We start from the raw sequence: 16,677 nt of genomic DNA, 5'->3' as shown, positions 1-16,677 counted from the left end.
GGATTTGGGGTGAAATATGACCTGGACATGTTTTTGTGAGATTCACCCTACAATATAATAAAAAGCCTAAAGTGACTGTCCATTATACCCAATATTTTGAAATGCACTGAAACACTCCTATGTCTTTATTTAGGAACACAAAAGAGGATTTGAAAAATGTTCTGATGTTTTAAAAATCCCCCCCATCAACTACCAAAGAGACAAACTCAGACTCATTGACGCGGGCGGAGGATGCGATTCTGTCACCCACCAAAAAGCATGGCTCCTCTCCGGCACGCTTCTCTCTAGAGTAAAAACTGATGCCTACAGGCTGTGATTCTCTTTGTGGATGCTGGCCTGACCATCTATTGTCTCTGGCTCACATCAGTAAATATGATCTCTGGTTAAGAGAGAAGCACATCAAAGCCAATATTAAATCACTGGAAGTGAGCAGCAGAATATTTCACAGAGACCTCAGCAATGATGGGCAAGCTAACCGCAGACACACAAGAGAGTGGCAGGGCTTTAATATTAAACCTACTTTCCTTCTTCCTCCCCACAGAGAAGTCGAGAAGAGGAGGAGCTGTTTGATTTCCCTTCCAATCTCAGTCAATTACCGCACTGCCGTAATTTAATAGAGCCAAACAAGGAAGTGGTTGGGGAACTCTAATTTAATTTAGGAGCATTTATCCTAACAAATTAGACAACTTGTGACATTAGACAATAAGCTGCTGATGTTAGAATTAATGCAACGCCATCCATCACCAAACGCCAAATGAGTCAGTAAGCAAATATCAGGGTACAGAGCCATGATTGCAGTAATGTCAAGAGAAGTGGTGCATATAACAAAACAAAAATAATATTGGGTCTTTTTTTCAGCCTCTTGACTATATTCAATATGTATCTTGATATTTATGTATTTGCTATGGAATGGCTCAAACGGGTAATTTTATTCCAATCAGAGGAATGATCATTTCAGTCCAACCATTAAATGTTTAATTATTTTGAGTGATATGTACACACATTTCTGAATCAGAGTTTTGAATCGATTCATTGTAACAAAAGGTTTGAACTTACCAACTATAACATCTCCCCTTCTTCTCAATGCTCTTATACTCGTTACTAATACACACTAATACATATCATTTTAACGTTTTAACACATTAATGTCTTTAAGTATCTATTCTCCCATTACACAATAAAATGCTATTTTTCTCCACCGAAAACAGAGACTTTAGAAAACGTTTTCCATTACTGCATAATTTGGAAAACGATAACTTTAGGAAACTGAAAAATGAAACCGATTAGGGTGGATGTTAATCAAATGACACATTCTTTAGGAAATGTAATGGACAAATATAAAGCACATTCCAATCATTGTGCTATTCAAATAATCATGTTGCTTCATTTTATATCTCCAGCAAAACCAATCAAATGTGTCCTCAAGATGTGTCCTCAAATGTGTCAAGTCTGTTTTAATAGAGTTGCAGACATCTGAAATCAACAATGCTAAATGGAAATAATAAAATACAACTAAAAAAATGGTAAAGAGTGCATATCTTAATATAGCTTGTTCACACCAAATCCATGACGATTTTGCAAGACGAACTTCCAACGAAACGTCTATTCACACAAAGTCTGTAAAAATGAAACTAAGCACTGTAGAATATTCTACAAACATTTATAGCTGTCAATGCTAGAGAATAATATATTGAATGCTGTTAAAGCATTTATTTAACTAATTTGCCATAACTTTTATTTTCATTATGTTATTTCCATGGTGTTGATGCATTTTGAGGAGTATATACTCTGGGTTGTTTCATATTTATTTGCTCAATTATTTTGCTACACATATATTCCAAATGGACTCCCGAACCATATTCTAATTTTATAATGTCTGGATTAATCCCTGTATAATATAATACAAGCTACAGTTAAAAAAAAATACACATGTAATAATGTACATTAAGAATAACATGTATAGTTTAAAATATGATGCATAATATTCAAATCAACGTAAAAGAAAAGACTGGCTTATGGTCTTTTCTTTATTTAACCTTACTATTGCGTTCAGAATCTGAATACACCTTTTGCATTCACGGATCCAGGGCGAACAATCACACCAAACAATTATTTAGATTTGAACAGGCCTTTATCTTTCAAAATTCAATTTATTTAAAAGGATTTTTTTTTTTTTGTATGTTAACAGACAAATATAAAAGTTATTAAGTAAAATGCCATTTTCTTAGAAACAATAAAAAGAAGATATTCCTAAATATACATTAACTACAGCAAAACCAGTGTGATACATGTGAAGACATCTTTTATCTAAATATAACATAACATACAATTTATATTAACATCTAATGTGAGTTATTTGAATGAATGTCCAATTACTCGTACTGCTTAATACAATTTGGTGTACAAAAAAGATCAAACCAACGTATTATTTTTCAACTAAACATCATCAAAACAAGTGTACAACTCAAGTATACAATATTAATAGTTCTTTACTATGTTTTTAGGCTAAATATATTCTATTTACTTGCATGAACTGCCAAATGTTGATGCGTGAGTATGCTGCAAGCTGGTTTGCATCAGATGACTGCAGAATACAATGTGGACAATTTCCTGATTTAAGCCCTCTTTAGACTTATGTGTGCATGAACTTTTGCTCCTGCCATGCCCCTTTTAGACAGTGGTATCTTTGATTTAGTTTATTTGTTTTGATTTTTACATCTGTCTGTTTTGTACAGGAATGTGTGAGTGTCTGTGTGTGACTGTGTGTGTGTGTGTGTGTGTGTGTGTGTGTGTGTGTGTGTGTAATTGTAGCCAACTGGTAGGTAGCTGCGCAGTGTGTAAACCTCACTCCCCTGGCCTCAAGAGGCACACTAGCGACTGACACTAGGGGCTGTACCTTTAGCCTCCTCGTTAACGTGCTCGCCTTCCATGCCGAAGACCTTTATTGAGTAGGACTGGTTACATGTACATGATTTTAAACAAGATGCAATCCAGGTGAGAGACAAAAAAGTGCGTGTGTGAGAGTATGGGAAAGAGGCAAAAGGTAAAAATCTAATTCATAGATATAAAAAAAATCTATATAATATCACTTGTAAAGCCACAATTGATGCCCAGGTCAAATTTGAACTGTGAACGCAAAAGATCAAAAATTTTATAAACAAATCGTATTTATTTATTTTTTATTATTTGTATTTTGATTGTTTTTACAAAGTGCTAAAGTTTGGTTCCTGTAAAAAAACTATGTGGTACTTGAATGACTCGACCACAATAGGAGGGTTAAATATATCCTTATATTATCCTTGAAATACAAATAGAAGTATGGTTCCGCTATTGGTTTGTCAACAGTAAAATATTGCATTTTAAGAGGCTTTTTATGGAATATTTTATTACGAGCTTAGTGCAAACCAATTGCTGTACTTTGCTTCTATTTTTAATGCCATGAAAATATAACAGGCACAGTGATATACCAAATAATGTACATTTAGAAAAAACACCATAAGCACACTTTAAACCAACAGACAGATGTTTATGTGTGCAGTACAAAAGTTTCATGAACTGTACATTAAGTAAATTTATTAAGTAAATAATTTTAAGCTGTATGTCTGAAGACGCAGTCACACACACCTTTGCACTGCGAAATTCCTCGGATGAAATACAGTCATCTCAATGGTAATCTGCATCATTGTTAATTTCGTGCGATTGGCTACTGGTGGTGAAGAATTTCCTCTCTTGGATTTAGCGTAGGTTTTCAATTTAGTGAACTTTGAGGCGAGCTTTCGCCACGTTGACCAATAGGAAGCTGCTTGGTTTGGCAGTGACCTCTGAATGGGCAGTGCTACACTGAATACACAATGGACAAGCATATCATTTGAGCTTTGAATTTCTTTTTTACTGAACTCTGCCAGAGTATGAAGTACAGCATTAAAAAGAGGCTGTTTGGCAGATATTTTTCTGCTGATTTCACACACTCTCAGCATCTGCCCACGTCATCTTTGCCTGTGAAATTTCGTTATGCAAAGATATGTGACCGTGCCTTAATGCCAGTATTTGCCTGCTGATTAGCGCCACCAACGCACTTGATAAAGAAGCTGCACCGACGAAAGTGGCATGATAATCAATTGTTCCCGTTGAAAAGCTTGTCCAGAACGAACAATCGCACCTAAAAAAATTATAGTTTGAACAGCCCTTTATCTTTCAAAAGGGATGAGAAAACACCTCCCATATCTTTTGCTTTTGATATTCTAGACTGTGTCAAATCACACTCTACCATATTACAGAAATAATTAATCTGTCACTTGGTAATATACATATAATATCCAACCTGGTCTCATAGAATCACATTACTACACCTACATTTTGGTTTGTTGTACATATTGCAGCAGATTCCTGGTGAAATGAACACTAGAGTATGCACACACAATGCTATCTTATGACATCTAAACACTTTTCAAATAATGCTTGACATCTGCATTACATAGCCAACTACATTTACAAGCTACTTTGAGAGCAATCTTATTGCACAGTAGCTCAAGTGATATAGTGTTGCACTTGAATGTAATGGACCAAGGTACATGTCCTGAAGAGCATGTGAGTATACACGTGAGCTGAAAGTAACACCGCAAAATTACATGGTTACATTTTACCTATTCCATAGTTTAGGAGCCAAATATGAAAAGGATCTCCTCCTTTTGTGGATTTTGATATTCTAGGAACTATTAACAGGCCAGAATATTGCGATCATAATGAATGTGATGGAATATAGAGTGGTAGAAGATCACTTAAGTACTGCGGAGCTAGATGCTGGACATCCTCCCAGTAATGCATTACAATAATCTAGTCTTGACGTCATGAATGCATTAATTAGTTTTTTGGCATCAGCAACAGAGAGCATGTGCCTTAATTTAGCAATATGTCTGTGGCAGGGCGGAGGGCGGGACCGGGTGAGTAGGATCACGACCCGGCCCCGCCCTCCGCCCTGCCACAATGTCTTAGGTGGAATTGGTAATTTGATTTTCAAACAGATTGATTTTCAACAGATTGGTATCAAATACAACACCCAAGTTCTTCGCTGTTGAAGATGATGTGACAGTACATCCACCAAGAATCAAATTATATTGTAGTGGCTTATTTTTTGAGTTTTTTGGTTCAAAAATTAGTACATCTGTTTTGTCAGAAATGAGTAGAAGGAAATTTCTGGCCATCCAATCTTTTATTTCATTGATATACTTTGGAGAATTGTGTAATCTCATCAGGTTTTGAAGAAATATAAAGTTGTGTATCGTTGGCATAGCAGTGGAAACTTATTCCATGATTCCTGATAATATCTCCCAGGGGAAGCATATACAAGGAGAAAAGCAGAGGCCCTAAAACTGATCCCTGTGGCACTCCATATTTTACTTTTGTTTGGTTTGACAATTCCACATTTACATAGACAAAGTGATAGCGGTCTGTTAAATATGACTTAAACCATGCTAATGCAACTCCACAAATGCCAACATAATTCTCTAGCCTATTCAAGAGAATGTCGTGATCTATCATGTCGAATGCAGCACTAAGATCTAAAAGCACTAGAAGAGAAATGCAGCCGCGATCAGATGATAAGAGCAAGTCATTTGTAATTCTGATAAGTGCAGTCTCTGTACTGTGATGAGGCCTAAATCCTGACTGAAATTCTTCGTATATACTATTTCTCTGTAGAAATTAACATATTTGGTAGGATACTACCTTTTCTAGTATTTTTGACATAAATGGGAGATTTGAAATCGGTCTAAAATTAGCCAGTTCTCCAGGATCAAGTTGTGGCTTCTTAATAAGCGGTTGATAACTGCCATTTTAAAGTTTCTTGGGACATGTCCTAAGCATAGCGAGGAGTTAATAATATTAAGAAGAGGTTCTGAAATTACAGGAGATAGCTCTATTAAGAGCTTAGTTGGTATAGGATCTAACAAACATGTTGTGGATTTTGATGTTTCAATAAGTTTTGTTAGCTCTTCTTGACCTATGACAGAGAACGATTGAAGTTGCACGTGAGGAAAATTATTAGACACTGTTTTCTGAGGTGCTATGACAGATGATTGCATAATTCCAATTTATGGTGATGAGTTGCTACATTTTATCTGACTCCAAGAGAGTTGATCTGTCCTCTGAGTAACCCCAAAAACTTCACTGTAAATTTTAACAACACCTCCTCCTCAACCCTTCAGATGATGTTTATAACAATAACCTGGGGGAGTAGATTAATTTAAACTAATATATTCATCCGGTTTAAGTCAAACAGGGCACATTCAATCTATGATCTGTAATCATTTCATTAACAATTAGTGCTTTGGTAGAAAGAGATCTAATGTTTAGTAGCCCGATTTTTATATGATGTGTGTTTTTAAGTAGTTTTTTTTTGTTCAAGTTTGACCTTAATCAAATTTTTTCTAAATGATTTAGTGAGGGTATTGTGTTTGGTAGTTTGGGGAACACACACAGTCTCTATGAGATATCTAGGAGATACTGTCTCTATGTGTTGTAGTTTATGTGACCTGTTTGACATCTCAAGGCAGCTAGCAGATGTTCGGATTAACCTGTTTGTCTGCTTCCTGACCTGGGCCCCAATTAGTCTAATACTATCATTATTAATATTATGAGCCAAATTATTAGAGAGGAGAGTGGCACCTTCCCTGGAGGGATGGAGTCCGTCTGTCTTTAGTAGGTCAGGCCTACCCCAAAAACTCTTCCAATTGTCTATAAATCCTATTTTATTTTTCAGACATCCAGCCATTCAGTGACATTAATCTACTATAAACCTCATCACTACGATGAGCAGGGAGGGGACCAGAGCATATTACAGTGTCTGACATCGTTTTTGCAAATTCACACACCTCTTTAACATTATCTTTAGTGATCTCTGACTGGTGAAGCCAGACATCATTAGTGCCGACATGAATACAATTTTTAGAAAATCTACGTTTAGCATTAGCCAGCACTTGTAAATTTGATTTGATGTCAGACGCTCTGGCCCCTGAAATGCAATTAACAATAGTGTCTGGAGTCTCTATTTCCACGTTCCTTACAATAGAATTGCCAATAACAAGGGCTCTTTCAACATGATTATCAGTGGGTGTGTCACTGAGTGGGTAGAATCGATTGGAAACCCTAACAGGAACGGGAGAGTGGTGTCTCTTTGCTGAGCGAGTGTGCCGCCGAGATGTCACCCAAATGCCCTGCTGCAGGGGCTCTACAGCCAGAACCAAAGTGTGTATGTTGCTCTCTGTACTACTCACATCCGAAACAGTATCTACCGGCTTCACTTTCTTAATGACCTCCACTTGCATTCGGATGCGAGTCTCTAACTCATTAACCTTCTCCGTCAGCCTGACTAATTCCTTACATTTATCACATGTGGATCCCTCACTACTGACGGAGGAGGCTATTGTAAACATGTGACATGCAATGCTGGAAGAAATAACATGAGCGGATGCCATGACTTACCCCAAATTGTTTGTTGTTGATGGTTGTTCCTGAGCGGTGAGGGTGAGAGATTGATGTGAATCCCTCACGCAATTGTTTGTTGTTGTTGGTTGTTCTTGATAAGTGGTGCTTTGAGATGCAATAATCTGTGTCCCGCAGAGGAGAAAAAACAGGTGCGCGCTGAAAAAATGCACGCGGACACAGGTGGAATATGTGCACAGTTGAATAATACGAGGGGAAACCCGATGCGTGCTTAAAATGGCAGATATTAAGAGAATAATCCGAGGGGAAACCCGATGCGTGCTTAAAATGGCAGATATTAAGGATTGAAGGCTGAAATCAGATATATAAGCGATGCTAAAAAACTAGCAGGCTACAAACACAGACTCTAGCTAGGTGCCAGCAGCAACAGGAAAAATACACGCAAATGAAACAGTAGAAAAGCGGAAAACCTGAAACGCGGTAAAAGGACAAAGGATATAATGATGAACAATGACTATAACGATGAACGTTTGAGAAAAAGAATGTTGTCAACAGATATTCCATGCATTAATACCAAGTCAAGGGTATGACAATTTGAATGAGTGGGGCCATTTACCCACTGAAAAAAATCCAAAGTGTCAATAAGGGTTGAAAACTCCTTAGAAAGTAGATTAGAAGCACAGCATAAGTGAATGTTAAATAACCCTATGTATAATGCTATCAAAGCTTGTCACAATCCCCACAGAAAAGCAGTGAATTCATTGATAAAATCCTTGTTTGGTTGTGGAGGTCAGTAGATCAATATGAACAACACAGAATTACAAAGTTTCATATTGAGCAACAAAACCTCAAAGCTATGATGTATAGCTGTAGGTATGAAGTGGCAGTGAAATGTGTTTTTATAACAGAAGCCAAACCTCCACAGTGACCAGTGGTCCGAGGGGAATTAAAGAATGAGCAGTCCGGAGGGACTAGTTCAGAAAACAGACTTAAAGTCTCCCATTTTAATCCAAGTCTCTGAGACAAAGAGAAGATCCAAGCTTTGTGAATGAAAAAAGTAATGTAATATAAAAGTTTTATCTATCAAAGACCATGCGTTGGTAAGTGCAATCCTGAGCGGTAATGGTTAAGGTTGTTCACTCCACCTCGGCGTGTCGAGGGGTCGAGGGGTCCTGGCAGATGAGTCAGGGTAAAGTGAGAAAATCCACCAATGAGGTATCTCCAGTGAGCACCACACAACACACCGTCGGTAGTAGAGATCTGGTGTTGGAAGTGCCGAACCGGACCAGCGAGCAAGATCTGAAGCCCGGCCATACTTCCACCTAACCGCGACACCTGCTCACTTGCCACGTCTCCTGCCCTCCAGCGTTGGTAATCAGGGATTTTGGTGAGGGGGTGGGCCAGCAGAAGCGATGTCAACTCAGATTAAGAGTGGAAATCTTAGCAACTGAGTTATATCAAGCAGAGTTTGGCGATCATAAACCAGGGAAAAATAACTATACATAAATAAAATAAAAAGTAAAAGAAAGACACACCGCCGATATCATCACCATACCATCCGATTAAAGCCATGTTTAAACACTCAAACATTACCAATGGCCTCTTCTAAACCCATTCACACAACATCATAAAAAAAAATGTAATGCCATTTTAAAGGAAACAAGAAATTTTAAATGTTTTGTGTTTATACAAGAGCTTTTACATTTTCTAAAGAAAATATGTGTGTTTGTAAATTTTGTCACAATGATGCTAGGGTGTTGAGGGTAGTTGCCAGGGCTATAGTGTTTCTGAGGTGTTCTAAATGGTTAACGTGTTGCTAAGGTGTTCTTGGTGGTTGCTATCCGGTGTTGGCTGTATCATAAATGGCATGGGATGAGTAATACGTTGGAGTTGTAGTGTTAGAGGTCTATTAAAATATTTTTTTTATAAGTATGAGCAAAAGTAGCAGTTATGCTTGACTTTGTGAAAACAACTTATAAATATTATTGATGGAAATGATACCTACACCTGCTAATAACCTATGAACTGTACAGACAACCCTTATAGAAAAGGGTGATCAATACTGCCTAGTCAAACAAAGTTTTAATTCTTTGAGCAGTGTCTGTTCTTTTACCTCTGTGCGTTTGTGTGTGTGTGTGCATGCGTGTCTTTCTCTCTTCGACTTACTGTACAGCATGCACACATCACTCTCCAGTCACCATCCTAGCACTCTATAACACACTGACCTATTTTCCAACATTCACACCCCTACTGACAGGAGTTGAGTTTTAGAGAGCTTCAGGTCATGATGTTGCAAACACTTCTCTGATCACCGACATCATACACTTTAAATGTGTTGTTAAAACTCAATTCTCTGATTGTTATATTCACTGATCTTTACAGGAATTATTTTTACTTTAACCAATGGTAAATGCTGGGCAATCAAACCATGACATCAGCCTGAAGTACTGCTTCAGAGATACAGTGAATCAAACTGAATGTGAATATCTTAATTATTAAATAGGTTTATGTGAGGAAGTGGTGCCATTTGAGTCCTATTTAAGATCCCTTGACAAGATACCAAACCTTTATAGATTTAAAATCAAATGAACTTTTAAAATGAAAGATTTCTTTTGTGGGTGATTCTCAGAAAACTGAGCTTGAACAACGGCATTTGAGTATTTTATATAAAAATCATAATATATTACACATTACACAGGATTTCATGTTTTATTTATTTTTTATTTCATGGTTAATTTCTTATTACTGCAACACATCCAGCTTCAATAAGGACCATTTAATATACTGTAAACAACCCCTTATACTCTGGTGAGCAGTGTCTCCCCTATAGATTCCCCCTATACTATGTAAAGCGCTTTGAGTTTGAGAAAAGCGCTATATAAATGGAAGTTGTTGTTGTTATTTGTTGTTGGTGTATTTTTAGGCTGCTGCAAATTTTTCACATTCAAATTTAAAAGCTCACCATTCACACATACTATGGACTAATTGCAACAAAAAAAAAAAATCACATTTTTCAGAGAAACCCCTCCCTCCCACACACACACACACACACACACACACACACACACACACACACACACACACACACACACACACACACACACACATAATTATAAAAAATTGTCAAATTATTCATAAATATTATTGATAAAAAAAGTTATGAAAAAACAATTATAATAATACATTTGTTGTTGTCCAAAACTTGTAAACATGTAATTCAGTTTTTTTTCACTCTACCTCACTTTGAAAAGTATTTTTTATTCCACTAGATGGCAGCAAGCGCACTTCAGTTAATGGACATAAAAACTAATTAAACAACAAATAAACATCTGATCGAATTTAAGTGAACATGAACACTTTCAGCTTCTCCCCCTTCAACATGAAATCTATGTCAATCAAACAAGCATATCTCATCAGTCACTCATCCCAGCGCTATTCCCAATTTCATTGAGGATCCCATTTTAAATCTGATTAACGTTGGTCACAATACCACTAATCACAGCAATTACATTTTAACCTTAACAGCATTGCATCTTCATGCATTTGCTTAATAATTAGTGATTTATGTTAGGGCAAAATGTAAATGACAGTAAACAAACCATAGAAATGAATGATTTATCACTGGAGCAGTTTTAGAGCTTGTAATGGAGATGTCTTTCTTATTTTTAAACATATCTCTGCTGTTTGTGATGCCCTCATAGTTTGTACTGGTTGCCAGTTTGCCACAATGACCTTTGATATTGACAATAGATCTATTCATTAGCGTTTTTAATACAAATAAATGTATTTGTTTTAAAAATCGGTGTTGGCCGATCTTAGTGTGAAGAGCTCATATTATGCTAATTTACAGGTTCATGATTTTATTTTGGGGGTCTACTAGAATTGGTTTACATGCTTTAATGTTCAAAAAACACATAATCTTTCTCATACTGAACATTTCTGCTACACCTATTTTCATCCTCTGGCTCAAACACTATGATTTAGGTCCTGTCTCTATAAAGCCCACCTTTCCGAAAAGCCCAGTCTTCTCTGATTGGTCAGCTGGCCTAGTCATTGTGATTGGTCAACCATGTAGAGTGTGTGTCAGAAATGTAATGCCCCTTACTGTAACCGAGTTTCAGGCTTCCTGAGCAGCTGTAAACACTATTGTATCTATGGTAACAATGGCATCATTTTTGCCATACCAGTTTGACTCTGATAATGAAAGTTTGGATGAACAAGCTGATTGACCAGAACTACCTTCGCAAGCACGACTTGAGCAGGACGTTTCACAGTGGTAAGTTTTAATTTTGTAGCTTTCTTACAAGTACACTGTTGATTATTGTGAACCTAACAAAGCTTCAAGTAAAAGACATGTAAGTCCATGTAAGTTAGTCATCTTTTGCTGGAATGGTGTAGCCGAACTTTTGTCACCTGAGCTATGAGCGGAGAACAGGCTTACTCTCGGTTGGACATTACCGGGTGTATTAGAGAGTTAGTGAGCAAGTTAGTCGTGGAATACTGATAGCAGCCGTATCATTACAGCTTGTAATTACATAATTATATAAGACTCTTGAGATTGATCATTTTGTTACACAGTTATTTTGTCACAAATCCTTTCCCCCATAGAAAATTTAAATAAAGCCCAGAACACAGACTTTTCTTAATTCTTTGTAAACAAACTACAAATGAACATGTATATCCCCAGGACATTGTGTATAGGATCATTACTGTCTTGTATAGTGTCTTTTATTTATTTACTGTATACTGTTTTTATGCATGCCTTATGACAGAACTACCGGATAATGTACAATTAGTTCTGTCGTGTTTCCTATCAAATGAATCCTTGTGTGACACACTGCAAAGTGGTATATATATATAATTCTGACAGCATGCATTGAATGCTTGCTATATTAATCAGAGCATAAAGGGGCACACATTAAAAACTAACCACAATCATGCAAATGAGTCAGCTTCCAAATAAAGGAAAATTTCCCGCTTGGAAATTGCACTGGTACTATACCATCAAAAACCATCAAAACCATCGACCCAAGAAACCATCAAGCCTTTCTCCTGCGACTGCATCCGGGTGCTCTCTCAACAGCCAAGGCAATTGCTAGTACCAGTAGCTAACTGAACGTAGGTTTAGTATAAGACATGAAAACCCCTTTGTAACAAAGGTGCTTTTAAATTAAGAAACGGATGGTTATTTCAGATGGTCAAAATGACTCCTTTCATAACTGCATTTCCCCTATTCTGTTCTGTTCCAGTTTCATTTTATTTTCACTTTTCCTTTTCCCATGTATGAGTGTTTTGTGAGTATGTTTTTGTTTAGATTAGTTGTGTGTTCGTATTTTGGTTAAATAAACTTGCGAGTTGATTCTGGTCTGCTTGTAAATCAATGTAAATGTAACGATTCTATCTCAGCTCCATGCTAAGAAAGAGCTATTTTTGTGTGGCCAAAAAATATATACTTTCTGAGAATTGATAGACGATCAATACTGAGTGTTCGCAGGATGAACTGATAAATTGATTGTAATGTTAATTCAGCTACCTTAAGTTGATTCTATTAACCGATCCAAATGTTCATAATTAATTATAACGAGTTATGATTCATTATTCAAGTTTCCCTTTTAATGATATGTTGACTGTGGTATATTTTGATAAATACTCTCATCCCTGTTTCTAAAATATTTAGCTTCAAATATACAGTATACCTATATGTGTAATATTATTGTCAATAAGCCATGAGAATAATATTACCCCAATAAGAGAATTAATCATAATTCTCTTATTAAAGCTAATTCCCTACAGTAGAAATTGTGAGCTGATGCAACGAGACGTTGTTACGAATTTAATGGTGGAGAATTTATTCAGACAAATAATCTCATTATTTGTAATTTATCTAAATTATAACAGTTGTCAAATGCGACTGATTCCATTATAAATTTCCTTATATAGTAATGTATAAATAAGACGTAGCTCACACATACGGTTTCCCTTAAATACACTACATCCCTTTTGCATGGACTTTGTGCTTTGTAAAAGTTACAGTCACAAACAGCTATATTACACACTAAAGGAAAGGTAAAATCCCAAAAAGCATAATAGGGCCTCTTTAAAATCGGTGATCCATATCGGCCTTAAATTTCCTAAACATTGCACCTCTACATTTTTGCTAATTGTTATACCTCTACACAGCAAAAACACGTTTTCATACAGAACATTTCTGCTAAATTTATTTTCATCCTCTGGCTCAAACACTCTGATTTAGGTCCTGTCTCTAAAAAGCCCCCTTTCCGAAAAGACCAGTCTGCTCTGTGTTACGAACGGAGGCAGCGAAGGCAGACGAGGTGAGCGGGTCTAAATGCAAGCTTACTTTATTGGAACAGATAAATGAATAAACACAAAGAAAAACCCTCAATGGGGAAATAAACACAAGACTGAGAAATCGGGCAGGGAACACATACCAGGCTAACAACATTCAATGATAGACAACGACTGAACAAACAGACAGGGTTTAAATACATGGACATAGGACAAAGGGGCCAATGAACAAACAGAACTCAAACAGGATAACAAGGGGATAAACAGAAACCAATGGCAAATTAACGAGGGCAGGTGAAAACAATGAATGAGAACACGAACGCTAACAGGGAGACTGTGGAGCTACAAAAGGGACAAAAGTGAAAACTACGGAATTACAAAAGTGACAAAAATGGTAAACAAAGGGGCAACGGTGAAACAAGATGAGGTATGCCTAACACTCTGATTGGTCAGCTGGCTTAGTCGTTGTGATTGGTCAACCATGTAGAGTGTGTGTCAGAAATGTAATGTAAATGCGACAGAAATTAAATGTAAATGCGACTGATTCCATTATAAATTTCCTTACATAGTATTGTATAAATAAGACCATTTAATTTAATTCCTTGCTCACACATGCTGTTTCTCTTACAAACAATGGTAACTTACACAACACTTACCGTAACCGAGATTCAGGCTTCCTGAGCAGCTGTAAACACGATTGTATCTATGGTAACAATGGCATTGGTTTTGCCATACCAGTTTGAGTCCGATAATGAAAGTTTGGAAGAACAAGCTGATTGACCCAAACCACCTTCGCAAGCACGACTTGAGCAGGACGTTTCACAGTGGTAAGTTTTAATTTAGTAGCTTTCTTACAAATACACTGTTGATTATTGTGAACCTAACAAAGCTTCCTCGCTCACACATACGGTTTCCCTTACAAACAATGGTAACGTACACAACACTTTAACCCGTACAGGGTACATTTATCATACCAAATTTGCTACATATACTGTATTGGTGTGAAAATCTGGGCACTTTAACTGATTACTGTTTATTTGTGTATTGTGGAATGCGTTGACATTCATATGCATCGATGAAACTGTTTTCATTTGTGTTGACCCAGAACACAAATCATTGGTGTTGGTTGCTATGGCGACGGAAGTTCATGGGTACTCCTAAAGAGACTCTTCCGGGGCAATCTACCGCTCATGCGCAACCTGCCGACCCATATTGTAAACACAGTACAGCTAAGCTAATAGCATAACACAACACCGCCAAACTAACCAGTTAGCAAACTTTCATAGAAACCCCTAAATACGCTACATCCCTTTTGCATGGACTTTGTGCTTTGTAACTTTGCTGACCTTTTACACGCACAAACAGCTATATTACAAACTAAAGGAAAGGTAAAATCCCAAAAAGCACAATAGGGCCTCTTTAAAAATCGGTGATTCGTATCGGCCTAAAATTTCCAGATCATTGCACCACTACTTTTTTGCTAATTGTTATACCTCTACACTGCAAAAAAAAAGATTTTCAAGATATGCAAGTATTTTTATCTAAACATTTCAAGTCTTTTATTTTAAAGAAATGTAACCAAATTTGGAGAGATTTATGCTAAAACAAGAAAACATTTCTAGGTTACTATTGTAACACCCATTCTCTGGTAGACGAGACATTGTGTCGAATGAAGCGACACTAGGGGTCCTTCTTGAAGGCCTCGGTTACCTCTGAACTTGAGAAAAGGCCAATGAGAAATTGGCAGACAGAATTTGCATGTCCCTCCCCCAGACATATGGGTATAAAAGGAGGGAATCATGCATCTGTCTAATCAGGTTTTGCACTGAGGAACCGAGAAAACGTTTCAGCCGTTACAGTGGCTCGGTACAGCGTCATGGCCGGGGGGACACAACGTCTCATTCCCTCCATCAGGGAACGGGGGTTACAATAGTAACCTAGACATTCCCCGTCTGTTGCTCATTCGACAGGGGTCCTTATTCAATCACACCATGCGCTGAACCGTGTACATGAACTGCTGATGCAGGCGTGGGCAGGCAATTGCGTGGCAAAGCAGCAGGCTGCATCAGACTGCACATACCCATTCCAACGCCCCATAAAAACATCATAAACTTTATAGGTTCCCAGGATCCTGAATGGGGGGAGCATCAACGTGCCAAGCATGGGAGCAAGACACGCAACCTTTCTCTCTCTCTGTTTCTCGCATAGAGTTAAAGTGATTGGGGCCATTTAATGCTATAACACGCATCGGGGAAGGCATTCTTTTCCAACTTCTATTCTTTCAGGGGGAAAAGACCCCATGGACACCACATCCTGCACAGGCTGGGGTGAGGTTAAATGTGGCGAATACTTCACATGGGTTTAAGGCCACATGTAGAAGTGGTGCTGTGGTAGATCCTACCTAGCGAGGGAGGAGTTACTACAAACACAGCGACCAGGGGGCAGAGGGGACTGCCCAAGGGAGATGCGGGTCCGCAGCCAGGGGGACCGTACCATGGAAAATACACACAGGGGGATTAATTCGTGATGGCCAAATCCTGTGGAGCACCTATTCCAGTACAGAGCAGTTAGTAACCGTAGTGGGTCTGGTCGGGAATTCCTCCAATGAATTTGCGAATCAGAGGGCTAGGGAGGAAAGTCATCCAGGGACCACAAGTTTAGTGGACTCTCCTGGGAGAAAGAGCGCATGCGATCGCCTCAGTGGAGGGGAAGGGGGCGCTATGTGCAAGCGGAAAACACCCAGTCAGCCATTCCACATTACCGAGTTCTACATGACTTGAGAAAATACGGACCGAGACCGATTCAACCCTGAGATTGTAGAATCTCGTAAAGGTATTGGGTGTTTCCCAACCCGCCACTCTGCAGATGTCTGGTAGGGAGATGCCATTGGCCAGTGCCCACGAGAATGCCACACTGCTCAGAGAGTGTGCT

The 16,677-nt window shown here is 37.9% G+C and overlaps 1 protein-coding gene across 3 annotated transcripts in view; it reads right to left on the bottom strand.

Moving 5' to 3' along the window:
- The window catches only part of LOC127619620 (retinoic acid receptor beta-like), a 271,989-nt gene that overhangs the window by 26,785 nt on the left and 228,527 nt on the right, over positions 1-16,677 (bottom strand). The window lies entirely within an intron of this gene.

The sequence above is a fragment of the Xyrauchen texanus genome, chromosome 26 (assembly GCF_025860055.1).
Source record: "Xyrauchen texanus isolate HMW12.3.18 chromosome 26, RBS_HiC_50CHRs, whole genome shotgun sequence".
In the NCBI taxonomy this organism is placed as follows: domain Eukaryota; kingdom Metazoa; phylum Chordata; class Actinopteri; order Cypriniformes; family Catostomidae; genus Xyrauchen; species Xyrauchen texanus.
The sequence above is the reverse complement of the archived record's forward strand: the minus strand, read 5'-3'. Positions and strand labels throughout refer to the sequence as shown.